Source organism: Rhipicephalus microplus, chromosome X, assembly GCF_043290135.1.
Source record: "Rhipicephalus microplus isolate Deutch F79 chromosome X, USDA_Rmic, whole genome shotgun sequence".
Classification (NCBI taxonomy): Eukaryota; Metazoa; Arthropoda; class Arachnida; order Ixodida; family Ixodidae; genus Rhipicephalus; species Rhipicephalus microplus.
In genome coordinates, this window is record NC_134710.1 from 209,141,461 (window position 1) to 209,164,017 (window position 22,557).

The 22,557-nt window shown below is 39.4% G+C and overlaps 1 long non-coding RNA gene across 1 annotated transcript; it reads right to left on the reverse strand.

The window, feature by feature from the left end:
• Positions 1-1,261: 1,261 nt before the first annotated feature.
• LOC142777080 (uncharacterized) lies at positions 1,262-22,557 on the reverse strand. The gene is made up of 2 exons (XR_012887916.1): positions 22,392-22,557; positions 1,262-1,759 (listed from the first exon to the last, which is right to left on the reverse strand). It is a non-coding gene; the product is annotated as an uncharacterized LOC142777080 (long non-coding RNA).

Consider the following 22,557-nt stretch of genomic DNA (forward strand, 5'->3'; position numbering starts at 1 on the left):
GTTATAGCCGCCCTGGTAGCTCAGTGGTAGAGCATGAACGCGTTATTCGAAGGTAGCAGGTTTGGTTCCTGCTCACGGCAAGTTATCTTTTCACCCACTTTTATTTTTTGACATTTACATTACAATTCGTCTAATAACATCCCGTTTATATTCTTTTGCATTATTGTCTATTATATCTCCGTAATATTGTCTCAAAACACGGAAAAATGAGCCCTTAAGTATAGACTTGTTTCCCTAATTCATTAACGAGGGTCTTGCGCTGGCAGACTTGGTGCCGTCAGGTTGTGTACGAGGAACTATGGGTCAGCTGCCAGCTCGTAATAACTTCACGCACTACTTCACGACAGACAGGCGCATTAAAAGTGTGCCACACTTGCATCCATGGCTACAGGCGGCGCTGACTGACACAACCAAGTTTTAAGTCAAATATAATCCAAATATTGTGGCTGGGGGGATAGCTGCCTTGGTAGCTCATTGGTAGGGCATCGAACGCATTATTTGAAGGTCACAGATATGATTGCTGCATAGCGAAAGTTATCTTTTCACCCCTTTTTCTTTCTTCAGATTTACATAACAATTTGTCTAATAACTTCCCGTATACATTCCTTGGCATTATTGTCTGTTATAGCTGATTATTATTGCGTCAAAACACAGAAAAAGTGCGTAAGTTTCGTGCGTCTTTTGCGTTTTAGCAGCGCGTTAAGTGTCCAGTTTTGACAGTTGTCAGTTCACGCTCCTCCTTCGTGTGACCTTCTTGTCAATGCGCGCACTGCTGGGCTGTCGGCAGGGTTTTCTGGTACCTGGCATCTAGTCAAGGGTTTCAAACCATTGTTCAGATCTTTTTCTTCTATCTCTTTTTCTTAGCTGGTTTTATGCTGTATACTATCTAAGGTTATTTTCTCTTCGAAAAATAGATCGGCACACTGTAACTTCATTGCAGTTGTCCTCCATTTCAAATATATCATCTTGGATGAAAAGAAGGACACGATGATGTAGCGCAAAACTTTAAAAGAAGCCCTACATACTAGCAGTAGTAGGAAAGCAGGCTTCTTACTGATTTCATTCGAGGTTTTCCCGACAATATCATGTCAATTAATAAGTAATGAGTAGGCCAGGAGAAAGCGGTTGTGGGGCGAAAGCGCCAAAACAAAGTAAGTATGCTCAAATGGGAGAGATTGGATGCATTCACATCTCTTGTTTTTGTCAGCGTTGCTTACTCAGCACTGGTTGAATAAACTTGGCGCAGCTTGATTCAAACAGGCGCAGCATTTGAATCTTTTTTTATTGAAAGCTGCGTTTCTGAGCCTCGTTACAGTAGAAAATTTTCTTATTTTGATTACAAGCGTTTTATCTGTGAAAGACTCGTGTGTGCGCTTTAGGTTTCCATGAAATTATATCAGTTTCTTTTTTCACACTGAATATTTTCGAAAAAGAGTGACACCTACTTTAATATATTCCAATAAAAATGTGTGAAATATGTCTGTATTTTTTTTTCAAAGTTTTCCGCAGTCCAAAGCCAGCTTGACATGTCCCTTGGCACTCTACAGCAATCACTTCAGAGAGATGATATCCCACAGATGCACCTTCTTCTGCATGACATATTTTACCCCGTCATGCAGCACAGCAGAGACTTCTGACACAAGCCAAGTTGAGTTACATTCTATCTTGTTGTTTCCGCACTTCAAGTAATCTTCGTCCGCCACCTTCGCACTAAATTTGTGTCGCTGCAGTATGGGACCTCTGTATGTTCTGCGTTCGCCTGCGATCAGAGTATACGGAAACAACTGTTAGTAATTCCGCCTTTTTATATAGGAAAAGGTGGTCAGGATAAATGCTCATAAAATGGCCTGGTAAACGAACTATTTTAAACAAGACCTTACATCAAGGCATCACGTGCTGTGTTTCTGTAGGTATTGTATTATTCGAAACTTTGCGCCAGTGTCATTTTTCTAAATCGGACGATTCCGGATAACAGTTTTAATTCTGGTTCTCACAGCATTAAAATGATGCAAACATACACGCGGATTCCTTTTTTTGTTTTTTTGCTCAAAACGTGGAAATTACAGGCACCATGATAGACTGTGATGAGCACGATGACTTTATTCCATGACACGCTCTATAACTGCAGTGAACGTGTTTATAGACTTGTTTGCCTAAGGGCTTGTTTAACAAGGTTTCGCAAACTCAATTAAGAAGAGAACTGAGAACTGAATTGGTTGGTTAGTGAAGCTTCCTTCATTGTCCTGAGAGACGCGACTACCACGCGAAGGGCTTCTTTCAGCTGGGCGAGCCGGCTAAGCCTGAGAACCGCATGAAGGACTCTCCGGACGGCCCAAAGCTGATTCTATTTTTCATGGTTTCTGATTTCGGCACCAATTGGCTGCGTTGGCTTGATCGCTGCCCAGTAAGTAAGGACATAGCCAGAGAACGTTAGCCACCGCCCCGAAGTTAGCTACCACCTCGAAACGGGGACACAAGCTCCTAGTGCAAGTATTGAAATTCATTTTGTGAAATAAAGCGGAATTTGGGGATGCACGCGTCTGTTAGAGTCTGCTAGCCATTCTCTACGTTGTTTGTAGTTTTTTGAAGGAGGCAGGTAAACCCTCATGGTGAGGCAAAAGCGCTGTGAAATCTCATTTTATGTGGTGGGCTGATCTCCGTTCTTCAAAGTCCTGAGCTGAAGAGAGTCTTCGTAGATGCGTGGCGTCAAACTTCGAGCAATGGAATGAAACAGCTCTTGGAGGCAGGTGAAGCCTCCTTCGAAATAGCCCATGTGAGCAGAAAACCATGTTAAGATGTCATTACAAATGTATTCGTCACCGATGATGCGGCGTGCTTCCTTGGAAAATCTGCCGATGACCAACGCCCGGATGGCTGGCCGGGAGTCACTGAATATATTCTCATGCTTCTCGTCAAGGAGACCGATGGTGATGGCCACATAACAGTCGATTGGTGCGGGGTTAATGACCAAAACAGCATTGCCAACGGGCACTGCTGCGCATCTCTGTTCCCGTACAGGGCCGGGTCGACAGAGCAGCTCTCCCCAGGGATCTCTACTGCCTTGCGAATGATCGCCATCACCCTGGCTGGATTGCCACCACGATCATGCCGAAGATGCGGATCGAAGCGACCCAAGGGTTGGTGTTCACACTGTTTGTGTGAATCTTATGCCATTCTCTGCCATTAGTATCTATTCTCTTGGCTATCGTCCCATTCTGCTGCGTCTATACAAAAGCAGCTACGACTTGTTCAGTGAACAATTGAGGCCAGTGCCCTGCAACAAGTACTCAATTTAGTATACTGCTTTTTGGAGGGCAGATTCAACGTGCCCGTCGCTGCCTATGGTACACTAGATTATTTTGTCGTCCACGTGATAGATACACCTGATGCCTTGAATCTTGTCGAGACTCTTGGATAGACTAACCGGGGTTAATTAAACAACAGTGATAAAATGACGCAATCTTGTGGGGTGCCCCAATCAGTGAGTTCCATCTTCTCCGTTTCCATTTCATCGGCCTTGAGCAACGCACACTATTCCTTGGGGAAAGATCTAACAACACCGTGAAAAGCCACGCCCAAGCTGTGGTTTGAAACTGCGCCGAAAATAAGGAAGTGACGTATAATATAAAAGCCGTCTGCCGGTCGACGCTGAGAATAACTCTCTTGTTGCGCGTGTAACTGCCTTGTATTTAAGCATTTATAAGCTACACTGATTTTAATTGTGAAAGCGTTAAATAGCTCGTTTCGCAGAAATTCCTGTATCGGCATGGTTGGTTGTGAGTGAAAATTCATCATCTTAATATGCGTGACCGAAAAATCGAGAACGATGAAAATTAATGAACAAATCATAAAGAAAACCTGGAGCAGAGTGGGGAGCAAACCAGGGTTGTTGGGGTTTGAGTTCAGATCTAACCCAAGTCATTTGCGTGGCAAGCGAGGGTTCTACCAAACGGTCAGTTTCTGCAAATGAAAATAGTGAAAAGAACTTTATCTGCTTGAAAATGCACCGGAAGTAGTTTTGATGCTTCACAAACCCACACTCCTGTATATATGCTTCTCAATGCAACATGAATTATTGCAGTATTAATGCCTGGTTAAACGTTTATGGCCGACGGGCATCAGAGTATGTGATTACCATAATAGTTCGGTAGTTGAAAGCCGGTACCCTATTACAAAAGACACACACGTACTGCGCCTATTGCCTTAAGGCTACGTGATGGGTGCATAGCAATATCGAAAGGTTTCATGGACTAAGGGTTTGAAGGACGCACTACGAACAGGAAGTCGCTTTCCCGTTCAACTTCTAAAGGCGAAGGTTTAGGGTCCCCTAAATTTTGTGTCTGTGTGGATTGCGAAATTCCGCAAATGCAGTGCCGTTTTCTTGGTGTTGCCTGTGAGACTTCAGCAGGAACATGCGAAAAATATATTTATATACATCTCATGCTATACTTAATAGTGCATTTGTGCCCAAATGACTCTCTTTTCTCAATAAATAAAAAAAAACTGTTTTAGAGGAATGTCGAATTCATATTGCAACAAAATGTAAGGCACCTGAACAATCTGGTGAAATCGACACGTAAAAGAGATAGAACGTACAAATGTATATGATTATTAATATTATATACTTTAAATATTATAAATATTAAGGTTATTATGAATAATAATTATGAATAGAATGAAAAAAGCATTATTTCAGTCCTGCAGGACGCGCTTAGTGCGTAGTGGGCGTCTCTCATGTAGGGACCGATAGGGAGTACCTGCCGGCCGCACTCGGGTCCGCTTTGCGCACGATACGTAACGCCTGGTCGGAGATGAGTCCACGTTCGAAAGCTTTGATGGGTGGTCTTGAGTTGCTGTAGATTATTATTATTATTATTATTATTATTATTATTATTATTATTATTATTATTATTATTATTATTATTATTATTATTATTATTATTATTATTATTATTATTATTATTATTATTATTATTATTATTATTAAAGTCTACTGTGGCCTGAGAAAGGCTTTTGACATAGTCAGCCACTCACTGTTTTTAGTTACACTTCCAAACTTTGATGTTTACTCATCTGTTGCGAATCTCCTGCACAACTATATGCCTAATAAATTATACTATAATGCTGCAAATGGCCAAACGTCCTCCTTGTTGAAAATAACTAGTGGGGTCCCTCAAAGGTCGGTATTAGGCCCACTCTTGTTTTTAATTTCCGTGAACAACGTCTTTTGGAAATTTTCAATCTTCTTTTCTCTTGCATGTTGATGAGATTATTATATTTAAGGAAATTTCTTCAGTTATTGACTCTCGCCGGCTGCAGTCGAATTTGTGTTCTTCGTCCGAATGATGTGATAACAATAATCTTTGTCTGAATACCTCGAAGACCACATTCATTAGTATATCTCACAAAGCATTCATTGTGTGATTTCTATGCTCTATCAACACCATGCCTTTATGTAAGGTGTATGAATTCAGTGATCTTGGTGCTCTTCTTCATAGCATGCCCAATTTTTCTGCTCACACTAAAGGTTCTGTCATGCGTGGCCTTCGTTTTCTCGGCTGCGTTTGTAGAATCTCTCAAAAATTTAGTTATCCTACAGCCTTCCACAAGTTGTACACTGCCTTATATCTTCCTCAATTTGAAAATGAATCTGCGATCTGGAAAGGCATTGCTATATCAGAAAGTGACGCCATTTAGCAAGTGTAGAAAAAATTCATAGGCTTTTACAATAATCGCTTCGCTAGAAATAACTCTGGACCTCTTTGTAACACTGCCACGTACATGGTTATCGTTGCCATCTCATCACTGCCAACGAAATCACGCGAGCCTACTATTTCTTTATTAACTAGTTCACGGTATGCTATTCTGCCCATTACTTCTTAGTTGTGTATATTTTCAGATTCCACGTAAGCTGACAAGAAAGAATTGAGCATTTCATGTACCTGTCAACGTCTTTCAACACTCTACTGTTCACAGAATACAAACTATATATAATGTTAACTTTCTTGATGCAGACGTTTTTCACTGTCCACAGTGATGGTTTTCATCTAAGCTCTGCACTTTCTTAACAAAGTTCTTCACAATGTACAGGTTCTTCCCTTTCCGTCTTTCGGAAAAGTTTTAGCATAGCTTTGATGAAACGTTTATTTTTCACCTCTTTTCTAAGATTCTCTTGTCTTTTTACTTTTCTCATTTAGCGCTTATTTCTTTATTTGTGTATATTCACTCTTTATTTGATCTTTCTGAAGAGTGTCTTTAATGTATTGTTTCTTCGTATTGCTTTACTGTTTTATTTATTATTTTCATTGTTTATTTGTATGGTTTTATTTTCCGTGCAAATGCACTAAGACCTTATGGTAGTGCCAGGTCACAATATTAAATGATAGATTGATCAGTATATTATTATAATATTATGATTTATTCTTAATAATAATATTATTTTTGTTGTTAATATTATTATTATTATTATTATTATTATTATTATTATTATTATTATTATTATTATTATTATTATTATTATTATTATTATTATTATTATTATTATTATTATTATTATTATTATTATTATTATTATTATTATTATTATTACAAACTGCTGCTGTTTTGTAAACTAAACCACAGAAACTGCGTCGTGGAAAAGAAAAAAAAAGCGGGAAAGTAACACAATGCTTCGTTTTGAAATTAATGCGCTTTTGTGTCTATAAATGTACTTGTAAGCGACCACAATAAAATTTATCCCGGCTGCGGCGGCTGCATTTCCGATGGAGGCGGAAATGTTGTAGGCCCGTGTGCTCAGATTTGGGTGCACGTTAAAGAACTTCAGGTGGTCAAAATTACCGGAGCCCTCCACTACGGCGTCGCTTATATCCATATGGTAGATTTGGGACGTTAAACCCCACATATCAATCAATCAAATCATCACAATAAAATTTGCCATTGTTGTCATCACAAGTGAGAGTCAGGCTACAGGCGCCCAATAGATAAAGCAAACACTTTGTAGTCTTGTTTAGCATTCATTGCGAAGGTTAGTTGTAACTGGGGCCACATTTCAAACACCACAGTGAAAATATCTAATGCCCTTCTGTTTTCCTTGCTTGCATGTACATCTGTTACTTCGTCGACTCTTTCACTTCGTTCTAGCTGTTCAAATTATCGCTTCGTTTGGAACAGTAACGTTCACAGTATATTTTAAAAAATTCCGGACTTTCGTCTCCTATTTCATTGCTTCTACGGAAGTCATCGGTATCACTTGGAGATGCCTACAGCTGATATGATTCCCAGCTTTCTCCATGTGCACCAGGTTTTAGCGCTGTACGACTCGACAGAGTTCAAAAGGCTGGCGGCTGCATCACACTGCTAATTAATTCGGATATTCAGTGCTCAGGTATAGTAGTTCTCACAGATGCAAAAGTTGCGTAGCATAACACTAATATATAGAATCATCGTATTATGAAAATTGAGAACTAACCGGTAATACTGCCAGAAAAGGTGCAAGGGGTAATAGTCGTAGCAATAATGATATGAGTGGAAAAAAATTAAACTAAGTGAGAAAAAAAACTTGCTGCTGGCCGGAATCGTACCTCAGACCTTTGAATAACACGCCCGATGCTTTACCGTTTGAGCTACAGTGGCGGTCATTCCCCTATAAGCTTCAATGAATATATCTGCGCATTTAAACCCGGGAGTGTTAATCAGCGTGAATCAAAGCCGTGGTAGTGAGTGTAGAAGTTTTTTTCCCCAGTTGCGTCACGTAGAACACAATCTTTTTACAAGCCAGCAGGTGACCGATAATCCCTCGCATACAATCAAGCCTGCCTACGTGAATTCCTCGCTATGAATGAAATAGAGAAGGGAAAGAGTCTGCCTCTGCACCATATATTTTTACTGATATTATTGCTTGTTAGTTCTGATTATATTCTAACACAAAAACAAGTACTTAACATTTACTTGTTTACTTTGTATTGTATCAAGGTCTGCATATTGGCCATTCGGCCCTTGCCTAATGTCCTTCATGCTACTTGAAATTTCATTCACAAAGTTAACGTTGCTTCATCAGGATTTGCCTGCATGGATGATTTTAATGGTTCCAACATCTATTGCTCATCACAAGATGCAACAGTTTGCGAAGCAGCAGTATGTAATATTTTTTGTCCTTTAAGCTCATTCAAGCTTTCATGGCCGTATTGCCAAACCTCCAAGCAAGCCTGTACGCTAACTTGTTTTCCAGATTTCACGCCTGAATGCCCCGATTTCGTCACCGATCGCTTCGCTGATTCTGTAGTTACGTTTTCTGCGTTAAACGATGCTGTGAAATCATGTATCAAACAATTTATGTCCATAAAAACAAAAAGTAGTAATGTTAACTTTCATCGCTATCATTATTATCATTTTTATTGTACCCTAATAGGCAATTTTCAGGGCATCACATTAGGATTACAAAGATTCCAAAGATTACTTTCAAAATCTTGTAATTATCTAGTGGTTTCTGCATACTTAGGCATTCCATACGCACTACAATGATACTATGAAACCAGGACATATCTCATAAGACATATGAAAAACTTCAAGTTAAGCTACGAACAGCCAATTATGTCCCTTTCCGAATTCAGCTGCTTGATCAGTTAAGAAGTGAGGTGCGTGAAGGTTTCCACAAAACTGTCATGCTGCTTGGCTTCTAAAAATTTATAACCATGTTAATGAACGGTCAGTGAGTAATATCAGAGAAATCTGATAACTATTTGCAGTTCGCATTTGTTCCCAAAAGCTCCTTAATTCCTCCTCTCATCATTATAGTTTTGAAGCAAGCAGTGACACTGAAATGAACTAAGGCGTTCTTAGCAATGTGTAAAGCTTTAATATCAGGCTATACGCTTCTCTGGAGAACGCCTTTTATTCACTTTTCTTTGGGATCTCGAGGAGAAATGATGGTCATAGTTAACGGGTATTTTTTGCTCCAAAACAATCCCAGTAAAAATCCTTAATTTGGATCATCAATTGAAAAAAATTTTGTTCAGCCGAATGAATATTCATGCGAAATATCAAGAAAACAATAAAGAGTTGTATAGTAAATCAATGCATTTAAATTTTATCAACAAATACGAAAATAAAGTATTCCTTTTTCCTAAAAGCAGTGTAGAAGTTATAATTTTCGCCATATGCGACTCTATTCACAATGAGCTCTTGGGTAAAGACACCTGTGTCTTAAGCTGAAACATGCTCTGAACTCGTTCCTTAAGTATACCGTCAATGCCAACACCATAATGCGTAAGGGACAATTAGTTTTTATTTATCTTTTGTCTGATAAATGTCTGACAATCTAGTGTTTGTTCATCACAATTCAGCAAGCTAAAACATCAAGCAGACCAGGACTGAATCTTTTTTCGGCTGTTTGTGAATGCCGTTCTCGCTCCTTTGCGTTGCATAATTGCGACGCTTCATGCTTGGCGCGCTCCAAAGACCGTCTGAATTAGGTAGATTTTGACAAAATGGGAACACATTAACGGACGTTTACTTTCATCAAACAATACATACGCTTGCCGGAACCAAAGAACGCATCAGAGTCATCCGAAATTTATTATTAACGGGGGTAGAATCAGCAAGATTTTACTGGACTTGCCATCCACTCTGTTCCATGATGGTTATCGGCCAAGGTGGCGCTTTATTTATAAATCGCAAAGTGATACGTACGGTTTGTTGAACTGGAAATCAATGTAATTGTCATCGCAGCCATGCAAGATGTTATAACATACAAGAGCGCACATCTCACAAACATATCAAGCTCCTTCTAGAATCGAGTTGTGTTCTGCATCACCATCTGTCTGGAATCACGTAATCTGGAATTACATAGTTCTTTGAACAGGACGTAGTAATGTCTACGGAGACGTAATTTAACATTGTTTTTTGCAGAAGCCCTGCTTTTTTGTTCTCTTTTACAATGCACGAACCAGTGTAGTCAAGTACACTGCCGTAGAGATCTTGCTTTCATCAACATAGCCACTCGGTTAATGCGCACTGTTTGTACGAAAATTTAGTTAGTTGACTTCAATCATGACATTTGTTTTCGCCTTGACGTTAGCAACTAGACTTATGTTATCAATAATTATTTTTCTAGTGTACTTACACGATCTCACATTCTAAACACCTCACCAAGTCTCGCATTGCACTAAGCAAATCTTTAGCAGTTAACTAGACCTCAGACCTTGTGTGACTTCAAAATGAGGTTTTCATTCACTGAGTTACGGATTTCGCTTGCATTTGATGTTCCAACAATTATTGGGCCAGCGTATTTTTATTCTACAAATTCTACAAAATAAAAATTTGCCTGTCAAAGCCTCCTCTAGCATTTTTCTTTTGCTGACGACTGTGATTTATACGAAATGATCAGCTGTTCAAGAGATCTTTGCATCTCAAGGAAGCAGTTGCTATGTTTTCGTTTTGTCGAACACTTCGCAACTGAACATTCATTTTGCTAAAAGCACCACTGTGTGGCAATCTTCGGCATTACTTCTTTTCTTTTCAATAAATTTTTCGAGAGCCGTTGGTATTCGAACATACGTATCTTGGTTTCACTTCTAATGAAGAGAACAGTACTGTCAAAGAATATATTCATTACATGGGTAACAGACAACTATAGCGTTCGCTGGTTCCCTTAAGCACTCACAAAGATGACTAGAATCTGTGATTTGTCTTCTTTTTCTTCTCATTCAATGCGAAGATCCTTCCCCACCTCACTCCGAAGGGTATCTGCACCTGGCGTATTATTACACTGCCTCTAAGACCGGAGGAATCGTAAGCTCTCTGTAATTCTTAGCAGAGCTTTTTGACGGTTTATTTGGTACACAACTTCGAGGGAAGTCTAATTGCCTAAACACCTTCGGCTGCAGATCACAGAAACAGTGAAAAACTTTATCCCTTTTGCAGGGCCTCCGCTATCGGCCCACGTTAGACCAAGCGAAGACATGTGATGACGTCCTATTATGACGCGTTGTCATGACGTCACAAATTTGAAAATCTTTATTGTCACGATAATTCACCACATTGTTTTCTTGCTTCTTTCGTTTTAATTCAACCAGTGCCGGTGGTCAATTTCAGCGTTTAAAGGGGCCTGAAACACTTTTTCGAGAAACCATAGAATTATTTCGCTGAAAGAGCATATTGCCTCACAAATTCAATGCCGCATTAATTTTATTAATCAGTCCAGTACGAACACGAGCGCAGTTACAAAGATTTGTCACACGCTGCAATCGCATTCTCTCTTTTCTCGTCCCGACGAAAGCGCTGGAAGCTAAACAGGGAAGGATGGGAGGAGCAAACAAAAAACTTCACGCTCGCCTCTCGATCTTGAGCACTTTTTTCTTTTTGTTTTCATTGAATACGCGTCTTTTTCAGTGCAATCGCGCGCGTACGCGTGGACAAGTGATGGCCGCTCGAGGCGATTTCTGTAACAACCAAGCACGCCATAATCAAATCAGCGAATGGCTGATAGATGGGTAATCTACGTTTGATTTATGGGTATACTGCGTGATTTGTCGAGGGAAGACTAAGTAATTTTTAGCTGACTAATAATTTATTGCAAATTCCAGGCCGCGTGCTGCGCTATAACATTTGGAAAAGTTAGTTCGAAAGCGAACACACAACACAATCACACCACACACACGCACACACACACACAAACACACACACACGCACAGGCATCAAACACACAAAGCACTGGGTGTGTCGGGGGGTGGTCATTGTATTGTGTGTTCGCGCTCGAATTAACTTTTAGAAATGTTGTACCAACTAGCCCAAACACAAGTTCTTTTACTATAACATTTGGCTAGCGTGTTCTCGGATGCCTCTACTACCGATCGGCAGCAATTTTTGACCATGCTCAAAAAGTGTTGCAGGGCCCCTTTAATGAGGCATTAGAGGTTCTTGCCTTCAAAAGTATGTCACCTAGGCTCTCGAAGCCCTACTAAGCAATAGTGACATAAATAGGTAATTTGTCCTGCTCATGACTATACATCTCTCATTTATAATTCTTCTAAGCAATGGAAGATTAGCAGGCTAGTAGCAAATCATATTAAAAGACGTGAGACTTAAGTAAATGTTATGCTGCGCACATTTCACCATCACACCCACTTGAATGTTCCTACTCTCTCCTCTAAAGTTGCCATTGGGAGGATGCTAAAAGCACACAGTATACTCAAACTATAGACTATATATACTCAAACTATATATATATATACTCAAACTATAAATACTCAAACTGTTATGACTGTACCTTTCTTGTTATATAGTGCATAATATTTCTCACTGGCAAAACACAGCAATAAGTGCTTGATTTCCCCACCTTGCTTGATTTTCAAAACACATAAGAGTTGGGAAAATTTTTTATTCATTTATTTATTCATCCTCAACCCAAGGATTTACACACACACACACACACACACACACACACGCACACACACACACACACACACACACACACACACACACACACAGGCATCAAACACACATAGCACTGGGTGTGTGTCTGGGCGGATGTCATTGTGTTGTGTGTTCGCGCTCGAAATAACACACCAACTAAAAAGAGCATGTCGACAAAATAAATGCGACGTAATAGAGCGCTATGGTTAATAGTCTGTAGACCCTTTGACTGTTTACAAACATTGGCCCTTGATGACATCAGATTTTGTTCCCCGATGTGCTTTATTGACATTGGTGGACAAAAAGAGCTTCAGAAAATAGCCCGCCGATTTTCTACAGTTTTCTTCCCATATTTGCAAAATATATTCGAATGAAGGTTCTTTTGAGCTACATAAAAAGTACAGTAGATTCCCTTGTACTTTACACACGCTCCTTTTATGGGAAAAACAAAAGAGAGACTTTGCTTACCCTTGAAAAAAATGGCATACTTTCAGTTTCGGCGTGAGGAGCTAGTGAACGATGTGACGGAAAGTTTTTTTTGGGGGGTACAATGCTTACACACTTGAAACCGTCTGTAAATTAGTTAGAAAGAGCAAAAGTTTCCATGTGTTCTTAGATACAGAGGAAAACTATTTAGCCGAATGTGTGGTCGAGAAGCAGAACCTTAGATTGCAGAGATACACACTGGCACTGGTAGCGGCGAACAGAACGTTAACCCTTCATCAACAGACAATCGGTGATGTCGATTGGCATTGTACCTGTGCCATGGAATGTTCCAGCGTTATCTCTAGCAGCCACGTACGTTTCAATATGAACATGTATTCAGAACATGTGACGAGGTTCTGATGAAATACCATTCAAGACGTAAATAGGTAAGCCGTTAATATTTCGGCCGATATAAATGGCTTTGCATTTGATACATTTATTTTTACACAGCCTATTTTTCCACTAGGCAATGCAGTAACTATATCGGAGTGGTTAGTATACACTCAGGGCGCCTCTATAGAGCTTTTACAAGATAGAACTTATTAGGAACAGAGGAATTTCCGAACATTCCAGTGAACATTTTGATGGGAAGAGCAAAAGTTGAAACAGGAGGAGGAGGAGGAGAAGGAGGAAGGAATGAAATGAAAGGCAGGGAAGTAAACCACACGTATGTTCGGTTTGCTACCCTGCACAGTTTGTAACAGCACACAGATTCTAGCTCGGCATAAAATAGCAAGCTTTGGCATGCGCTCTATTCGTCTTCTCCTTGATATTATGCTTTGCTGCCTTAACATGTGTGCCGAGTTGTCCGGGGATATGAAAGAGAAAAGCGCAACATGAATATTACGAATAATATTAATAATAATAATAATAATAATAATAATAATAATAGTATTATTGTACACATTCATAGGAAATACAAAGAAACTGGCCTGTCTAAGTTGCCAGGACTTGTGCGACTAGGCCCGGCAGAGCCGGTTACAGCGATGTGGATAGAAGGTAACAAAACTATTGTTTCCTTACCAACGAACAGACAAACGATTAACACCATTACTTTTTTACAGGCAGTAAATAAAAAAGAGGAACAAAGGAGGAACACAGAGCATACGTGGCATACAAATAGACCATGTGATTTTACAGCTCAGCAAGTAATTTCTTTAATTGCCTTTTTGAACTCGCTGAAAAAATTCGTCAGGTAGTGCATTGAAAACATTTGGAATATATACACTTTTACATGCTTCTGCATATCTGGTAGGGAACCGGGGTACTATAAAACGCTTTTTTTCTCTCAGGGGTCAACGCGTTACATATGGCACTTTGAAGCCATCACACCAATTATATCTTAGAACAACTGTTTTAACAAATCCTGGAATACACAAAAGCCCAAATGTCGAAAAATAGTACTGGCATCTCCCTTACTACCGTAAGCTACACTTCTTAAAATATTTCGAAGTAAACTATCAATGCGTGTTTCCAGCGTTCTGAGCAAAATGCAAAAATTGTTATCCCATATCTCACAGCACTATATGCTAAGGAATGAACTATCATTTTTTTCACTGGTAGAGGCACCAAGCTTCTTATATTGAAAAGCAGACATGCCACACTTCTCAGTTTTGAACAAATAAATGCCATGCGATGTTGCCAAGACATACCACTATGAAAAATTGCGCCTAGGTATCTGAATGTTTTGATATTTTCCACTGAAGAACATTTGCATAGACTGAAATGTTTGGTGTGAAGAAAAATTGGTATATTCATTTTCTTGTGTTTTTTGAGGGCTTCGAAAGCAGATAAGTTTTGTTTTCTTTTCGTTTACAATTATAGAGTTTTCTTCAAACCATATCATAGCATTATGAATTTCACACTAAAAAGCATTATTCGCTCCTTCATAACGTATTTGACGTGTTAATAGCCCTGTATCATCTGCATACTGGTACACATTGGCTTTACAAATTCCTAAGGGGAAGTCATTCATAAATAAATTAAATAGCAATGGTGACAACACCGATCCTTGTGTCACACCAGCAGTAATATATCATCTATTGCTAATTACCTCCCTACATTCCATAACGACATGTGACCTGTCTTGTAAGTATTTATAGAGCACATATAAAAAAGGCCCCTAAAGCCCAAACGAAATAGCTTTTCTGACAAAATGGTATGGTTCACTGTTTCAAACGCTTTTTCCAGGTCTAAAAATAGAGCACAACAGAACAGGTTCTTGTATAAAGCCGAATATATTTCATCACTAAACTCTTCTTATAATGTTATAGTACTGCGATTAGCAATGAAACCAAATTGCCGGGTTGTTAGTAGCGAGAACTTCTGTAATTTTCCCGGGAACGAATGCACTGGTTAAAAATCCATTTAACATAAAGAGAAGTATACCAGATAATGCTTCAAAGTTCTGTCGAAGCGTGACCACAGCTACCCCATCTATTCCTGGTTGCTCATTTGGACGAAAACTGATAATTATTCTCCTGAGACCTTCCTTCGAGAGCGTGGGCAAATAAGCAGATGCAGGAACACACTGTTTAAGCGTGAACGTGCGTTTATGCGCATGCGCATTCTTGGAAAAACGCGTAAAGAAATGATTGAACTTATCAACCACTATCTAAAGTTTCTCGGAAAACAATTTGAATAGATCAGTGGGCGTGTTCTTTTTGCCTCGTAGATTATCTATCAAAGTCTATGTCTTTGCCGGATTTTTGTATGCTTGGTTGAATTTTTCCGATAAATACCGCCTTTTCGCTGACCTTAGAACAGCGACAACTTTATTTCTTGCAATGTTCTATTCAATTTTAAATCCTGATTTTTCGGTGCCCGTCGGCTACGTTTCCATAGCCAGTCTTTATAAGAAATAGCGCTCATTATATCTACAATGAACCACGAATAAGTTTTCTATATTTTTTAGTTTTTACATATGTGCTTGAACGTTCAAATTTTTGTAGCTGCTCACAAAGTTTTTCATAGACTGTGAAATAGTTCGATTCCACAGTTAACTGCATTCAGTCAAATTGTGCTATAAACTGATCGAAAACTTTGCTATCCACATACGCTTAATCACGCAAGATCTTGATGAATAATTTAGTTCTCGCATTGCAATGTGGTCTATACAGGAAGACACAAGTCTGGTCTGTAAGCAATCTTCACGTGTTGGGGACTTTACGGTCAACTGTAAGCCATATTTTGCTAAAACTTAAAGGTAATCAGATACATTAACTGTGGTATAGTTCAATGTATTGATGTTTAGATCTCCTACCACGCAAATTTGATCCGCCATTGCTTGGCCTTGTAGTACTTCATTTAGCTCGCTCAAGAATCATGAGACATTATTTTTAGGAGGACGAAAAATGGCTAGCAGAAGTAAGTCCGTGTTTGCTAGCGTGATTTTCATTGGAAGGCATTCAGCATGGCTAAAGGTGATGTTCACTGATGTGGTACAATATTTCGTGCTAATGAATGGCGCTATGCCACCACCTCGTTGGTTTGTCCTTGACATAAAATAGGCCTTGTAACCTTTCAAGACGAGCATATTTGTGACATCTACTGATAAATTTGATTCGACTAACACAAACACGGCCACACAATCCATGAGCGATTCCGCTTTTCAAATTCATCCCAGTACTTTCGAAAGCTTCCAATATTTACTAATCACTGTAAAGTCATGTTCTCTGTTGATGCCTAAAATATCTTTAAACTCAGGGAAATTCGATGTGGTATAAAAGTTCATTGCCATGGGGTTTATGAGAGTTTAGCAATGTCCAACAAGTTGTTCACCCGGATCAGAGGCGCATCTTCGTCTTTCTTTACAAAAATATTGCTTCCCTTCACCCATGAAAATTTGTAGCTTTTTTCTCGTACTGCCGTTCTCGCTGGCCACAACAGATTACGGTTGAGTCTTGTCAGGTTATCATTGAAAAACAGCTTCGGACAGTGCCCGTTTTCGTGCAAACGTTTTAGTCTCCGCCTAGCATCAAACCAGCGTTCTCTTGCAGCCACCGACGAAAAGCGCACAAGTACCATCGGGTTGGACTTGTGTTTGCTTGGCAAGCCATTAACGGCCTCGATATCAGAGCTTACAAAGTCTGATAGCTCGAGTTTGCTGGCTATGTCCGACAAGACTGCTTCCCGGTTTACGTTATGTACGACTGGTAGTCCTTCAATTTCCATGTTGGTCTTTCTGCTATATTGCTCACTCTCATTTAGATCCTGTTGAAGTTGCTGAATCATTTCTGCTTGCGTTTTCAGTTCACTTTTAAGGTCAGCGATTCGGGCCTCATGTGCAGCTTCCCTTTCTTTGCTGGCTGATAGCTGCTGCAAGACCAAATCGTATTGCTTTGACATGAAAGAAACTGTTTATTCCAGATCCTTCACTGACATAGTTACTTTCGTAATTTCGGCTTTTATGAGAAGCAGTGAGTCAACTTTGCCGTGTAGGGTCAACAAAGAAGCAAGGCTATCTTTCATAGCAGCCAACTCTGATGCCATCTCAGGTTCTGAAGAATCTTCTGTTGTAGTCATACCCACTGCCTGCGAGAACGCCCCAACCCCACGTTGTTTAGCTGAATGACAAGTTCTGCATACCCATGAATCACGTTTAGTTTGACTCTTTGTTGCGAAAGTATAATAATAATAATAATAATAATAATAATAATAATAATAATAATAATAATAATAATAATAATAATAATGGGGTTTTACCCAGGCATTATTATGCCTGGGTAAAATAGGGTAGGGCTTCGAAATGTTTGATGACCTGGCAATCTTTTCGTGCACTGACATGGCACAGGGCACAGACCTCTATAGCACTTTGTATACATCAAAATGCCCCGCCGAGGCCGGGATTAAACCTGCCTATTCCACGTTGCTTAATTTCTAATCTTGCTTAAATTTCTGATCTCATGCACAAGGCCGCATTGCTGAACGTCAGACCAGAATCCTGGACCCCTTTCCATATTCCTCTCGCAGTATCATACTTATTGTATTTCTACAATGCCCTATTTTTCAGTACTGCTACATTCCTGCTAACTTTAGTCGTTACATATATTTCGTGGTCCCTTAGGTACTCCCCACGAAACACAAAAAAGCTAAAAATGTCTAAAATGTCCGTTAAGGATAGTCTAAAAGTATATAAGAAGTCTTGTTGAGATGTTATTTAAACCTAAGCAGCTTGAAAACCTCCTGTAGCTGGGCTAACGCCACGTTATTATATGGCTAGAAAACTTCTAGCAGGAGTTCTAGAAAACGTCTTTCTAGATTTTTTAAAGAACCTTTGTGAGCGTTTACTATAAATATAATATTAGAAGCCTAGCAAGCTTGTTGCCAAGATTCTAAAAAAAGACTTTTGCCAGATCTTTTAACACCAATTTTAGACATTTATTTTTCATGCAAAGCAGCTTGTTAAGCGTTTCTTGTGCTTACATTGTTGCATCATGTCAGCGTTTTACAATCGGTGCATTTAGCTGTTCACTGTCGAGAGCGACAATAGGAACAGCAACATAATTTGACATCAAATTATTGCTGGCACTATTCTAATCAGCAAAATTGCTGCAATAATTGTTGAAATAATTATTTAGTGACTGCCATCTATCATTATGATAATCTGTTTTGCTTGGGGACAAGACGGGTTTTTAAACGTCAACTCATTATTGTTTGTGGTGTTGCCTGGAATGCATCATACTGCAAATCCAAAAGTAATTGCAAAATTTCAACAAGTCTTGTTGCATATTTGCAAGCTCTGTTATACATAACAATGACTGAACTTTTCTGCCGAAACTTGCATGCTTTATAGTAACTATATTTATACAAAGCAATTGAGGGGCTGGCCAGATACTTGGTCCAGGAACCTGCACACATACAAAAGGCACAAACTGTTTTCTTCGGGCAGACTTCTATCAATGCTACGAACATTAGCAGGCTAGCTTGGCAAACACATTATTGACCCAGTAGCAAATATATGAAGGTAGAAAATTTGTTACAGCCAAAAAGCAGTAGTCGAACAAATACTTTTTTCTTTCACCCAGTGCGCCGCAATTCAGGTTTGTTAGAACCATGTTAAGTCAAAATTAAGGGGTTTCACCGCAAATCTGTGTTTCACAATCAAATTGTGGTTTTGGCAATACCACGATTCCGAATTCTATCCCAAAATACTTGAAAAAAAAGACACAGAGATGTAAAAAACGCTTCAGTATTCCAGAATGCCTTCTGTCCGTCATCATTAACAATGTATCTCTTGCAATATATCACGCATGGTTAGGTATTGACAAAGTTGGGTATGATTACGTATTTCGGCAGAAAATAACTTGATTGCACTTATGGCATTAAATTCGAGAAGGCAATAAAATAAGGGTAAAAAGCAATAAAACAAAATATTCAGTCAATACTACAGTAGAAATAAAACCATTGATCTGCTACAGCCTTATTGCAATGAAAAAGGTTCAATTTTAAGTAACTAACTGCAGATTACGCAAAAATAAATGTGACATAAAACCTTAGAAAGCAGAACTGACTTTTTCAGAGGCGTGCTTCGTCCTTGTAATAAAATTTAGTCCTTAGAGTAGAAAACTGCCTTTAGAGGTAAGGTATGTGTCCAGGGGGACACAAAGTAAGACAATAATGCTGTCGGCGGCCCGATCAACTAATGGCGAAATTTCGGTGCCTACAGTAAGTGGGTAGGTTTGCATAGAACCATTTGTGGCAGTCGTGTTTGTTCACGCTCCCAATTGGAAAAATTGTTCGAGCATGTCTATGTCCTGGGATATTCCACTCACAAGTTTATTGTGCTTTTCATGATTACGCATGCAAGGCAGCAAGGATCAGCAAAACAATACTCCCTGTAGGGACGAGCAGTCAGTGCTTGCTATCACTAGCCGGTAGTAATGTGGTAACTGTTATAATGCTTGTCCATGGCTTCGACCCATGGTCAGAATATATGCGGCACCTCAGGAAAGAGTAGCAGTGTGCTAGTGCTCACTGTCCTGCATTATTAATGATATAAGCCACAACTAAACTTTCCAGCGGGACATCTGAGCACAGGCATGCCAGAATTCTTTGGACCTATGTAGAAATGTGACTGGCTCAAACATTTAATACGTGCATGGCCGCCTGCTGCAGTCACTAATCAGTTCATTATTGAATCTTATTTAAGAGAACGGCTGACAGTAATAAATATTGTTGCACATTGTTTTGCTCTGAACCCTTAGGTATCTGCAAACGTGGCCTTTACACACACAACTTACAGCACTGACTATTTTAAAGAAAAACTAAAGGCTTCATATAGAACATCCTGAACATGCGAGAGACTTGAATACAGTAACCAGTTGGCTCAGTGAAGTTCCCTTTCCATAGGAAGCAGAAGCCATGCGCAGCTGCTGTGCATTAAGTAGCCAACGTTTCCACGAGCCACCATTGATAAAAGGCTTATCCGGAATTCTTTCACACTCAGTTCGTGCGAGGTGCATGCATAGGCTGCGATGGAAACACCGAAAAAACAATTTAGTGACATGAGTGACACGTTTCTTCTATAAAACTGAATTTGTCTTTATATTTAAAATGATTTGGAACAATGTGTCTTAAAACGAGCAGGATGGAAACTAGAGATGTTACATGCATACTTTCTTGATGTTCTTGGCAAACACAGTTGTAACTTTATGAAAGAAAATGCAATTTTCCCATTCCAGATGTGTCAAAGCCATGCTAGAATTGCGCTCGTGCATAGTGCACTGAAAGCAAATTCAATGATACCACAACACATAGATGATGGTATGCACTTTCATCAAGTATCCCTTGCCGGTAACCTGTAATATTGAATATGAATGTGATGTCAAATACAACTAATTTAGCTTTTTTTCAGGCTGCTCACACTGCGATGAATATACCTATACTGTCACGAATCGGCATCACTAAATATCTATTGTGTGCTGCCAAACTATTGATCATCAGTTTCAATAATTCTGCTTGGCTAAAATCGCAGTACCCCTCACTCAAGCATCACAGGCTGTCTAAGGATATATATATATATATATATATATATATATATATATATATATATATATATATATATATATATATATATATATATATGTATGTATGTATGTATATGTATATAGATATATGAGGCACCCACCTTGAACCACACACCATCCCATGAAAGCATTCAAGCTTCTGCAACAATCTTCGGGAACCAGAATCTCGGAAGCTATTGACCGTGACTGAGCAATAAGATTTGATGAAACTGGTTTTTGAATTTGCATAATTTCTTCAGTACCAATCGCTCGAAAGCTTGCAGTCTATATTTATTATTCTGAAATAAATACGGTGTCCAATTTTACATTTTCACAGCTATACGTGCATGACTTATGCATGCTTACCATAATATATAACATTATCACGAGTTTTAAGTGATAAATGAAATATTCATTCTGCACATACCACAGATTCTGTCAACGTCTGTTACGCATGCGTAGAAAGTTTACTTTATCAAATATACTGTTAAGCTTGTCATTATTCAGAAAATTTTATTGGAGGTGGTGCTATAAACTATTTCTAATGTTCGTAAACGTAAAAGTGTTTAGCAAAGTTTCAACAGCAAGGTTGGGCGATGAGCATAACATATTACATCAACCAGAACAAAGTACAAACATAGTGGGAACAAGCAGAATAAAGTCGATAGTGCTCGAACGCGTGGACTAATGATTGAATTAGTGCTCGCACAGTAAGGTAAAACAATTTTGCCACATTTAGCCATGAAATATTTGTTTTAAAATACAGTTCAGGAAAAACGAATGGCTTAAAAAGCAAGGATTCAGGCCGCATAAGGCAACCTACGTTGCTGGTGTATACCGAAAGTTGGAATTTTACTAAATCAGCTGCACAAAACTTTAGGTGTTAGTAAAACCTTTGTGAGCCCTACCTAAGACGAAGCAACATCTGCGCACGAACACGCATCAACTCGAGTATGACGGTAGTTTATAAAGACGCGTGTCAGCGCTGATGTACACACCGGCATACATTCGGCCACTCGCAAGGAAAAAAAATCTCTGATAGTAGTCATAACGTATAACGATACTGTAGCTGTTTAAAATGAAACGTACAGCAGATGAAACTGCCTTAGACAAGTTCACTTCAGTAGCGCACAATATGAACAGGCATCAACGTCTACAGCTAACAAACGCCCCTGAATTAATAAACAAAAATAGTGGTCACTCACGAGCAGGGGCCCCCTTCAACGCCACTGCTGACAGAGGCGGACAGCCGCCACAACTCTGCTCAAATGTGCCGCCAAATTCCCGCTACGCGTGCATGCTTCACATTCCACACACAAAAAAAATTGTGCGCGCTTAATTTTGCACAACTTTGCCTTTACACTGCTGAACTACTACAGAAAAGCTGGGTCCCCACGTAAACAAAAGCTCACGTATTGTGCACATGGTAGGAAAAACGTGTTGAACGCAGTGATAACAAAGCGCCGACAGCTGCAGTGTGGTACATACCTGGCGAGTGCTCCACAATACCAACACACTCGTCTTCGCTTGAGTATAGCCATCTTTGTAATCAGCAGCACTGGCAGAACACAAAACACGAGCACAAAGCGCAAGCACACTTTTAAAAGAGAGAAATTTACTCTAACCCGCTCCTTCGAGAGGCGACTGAGCGGCG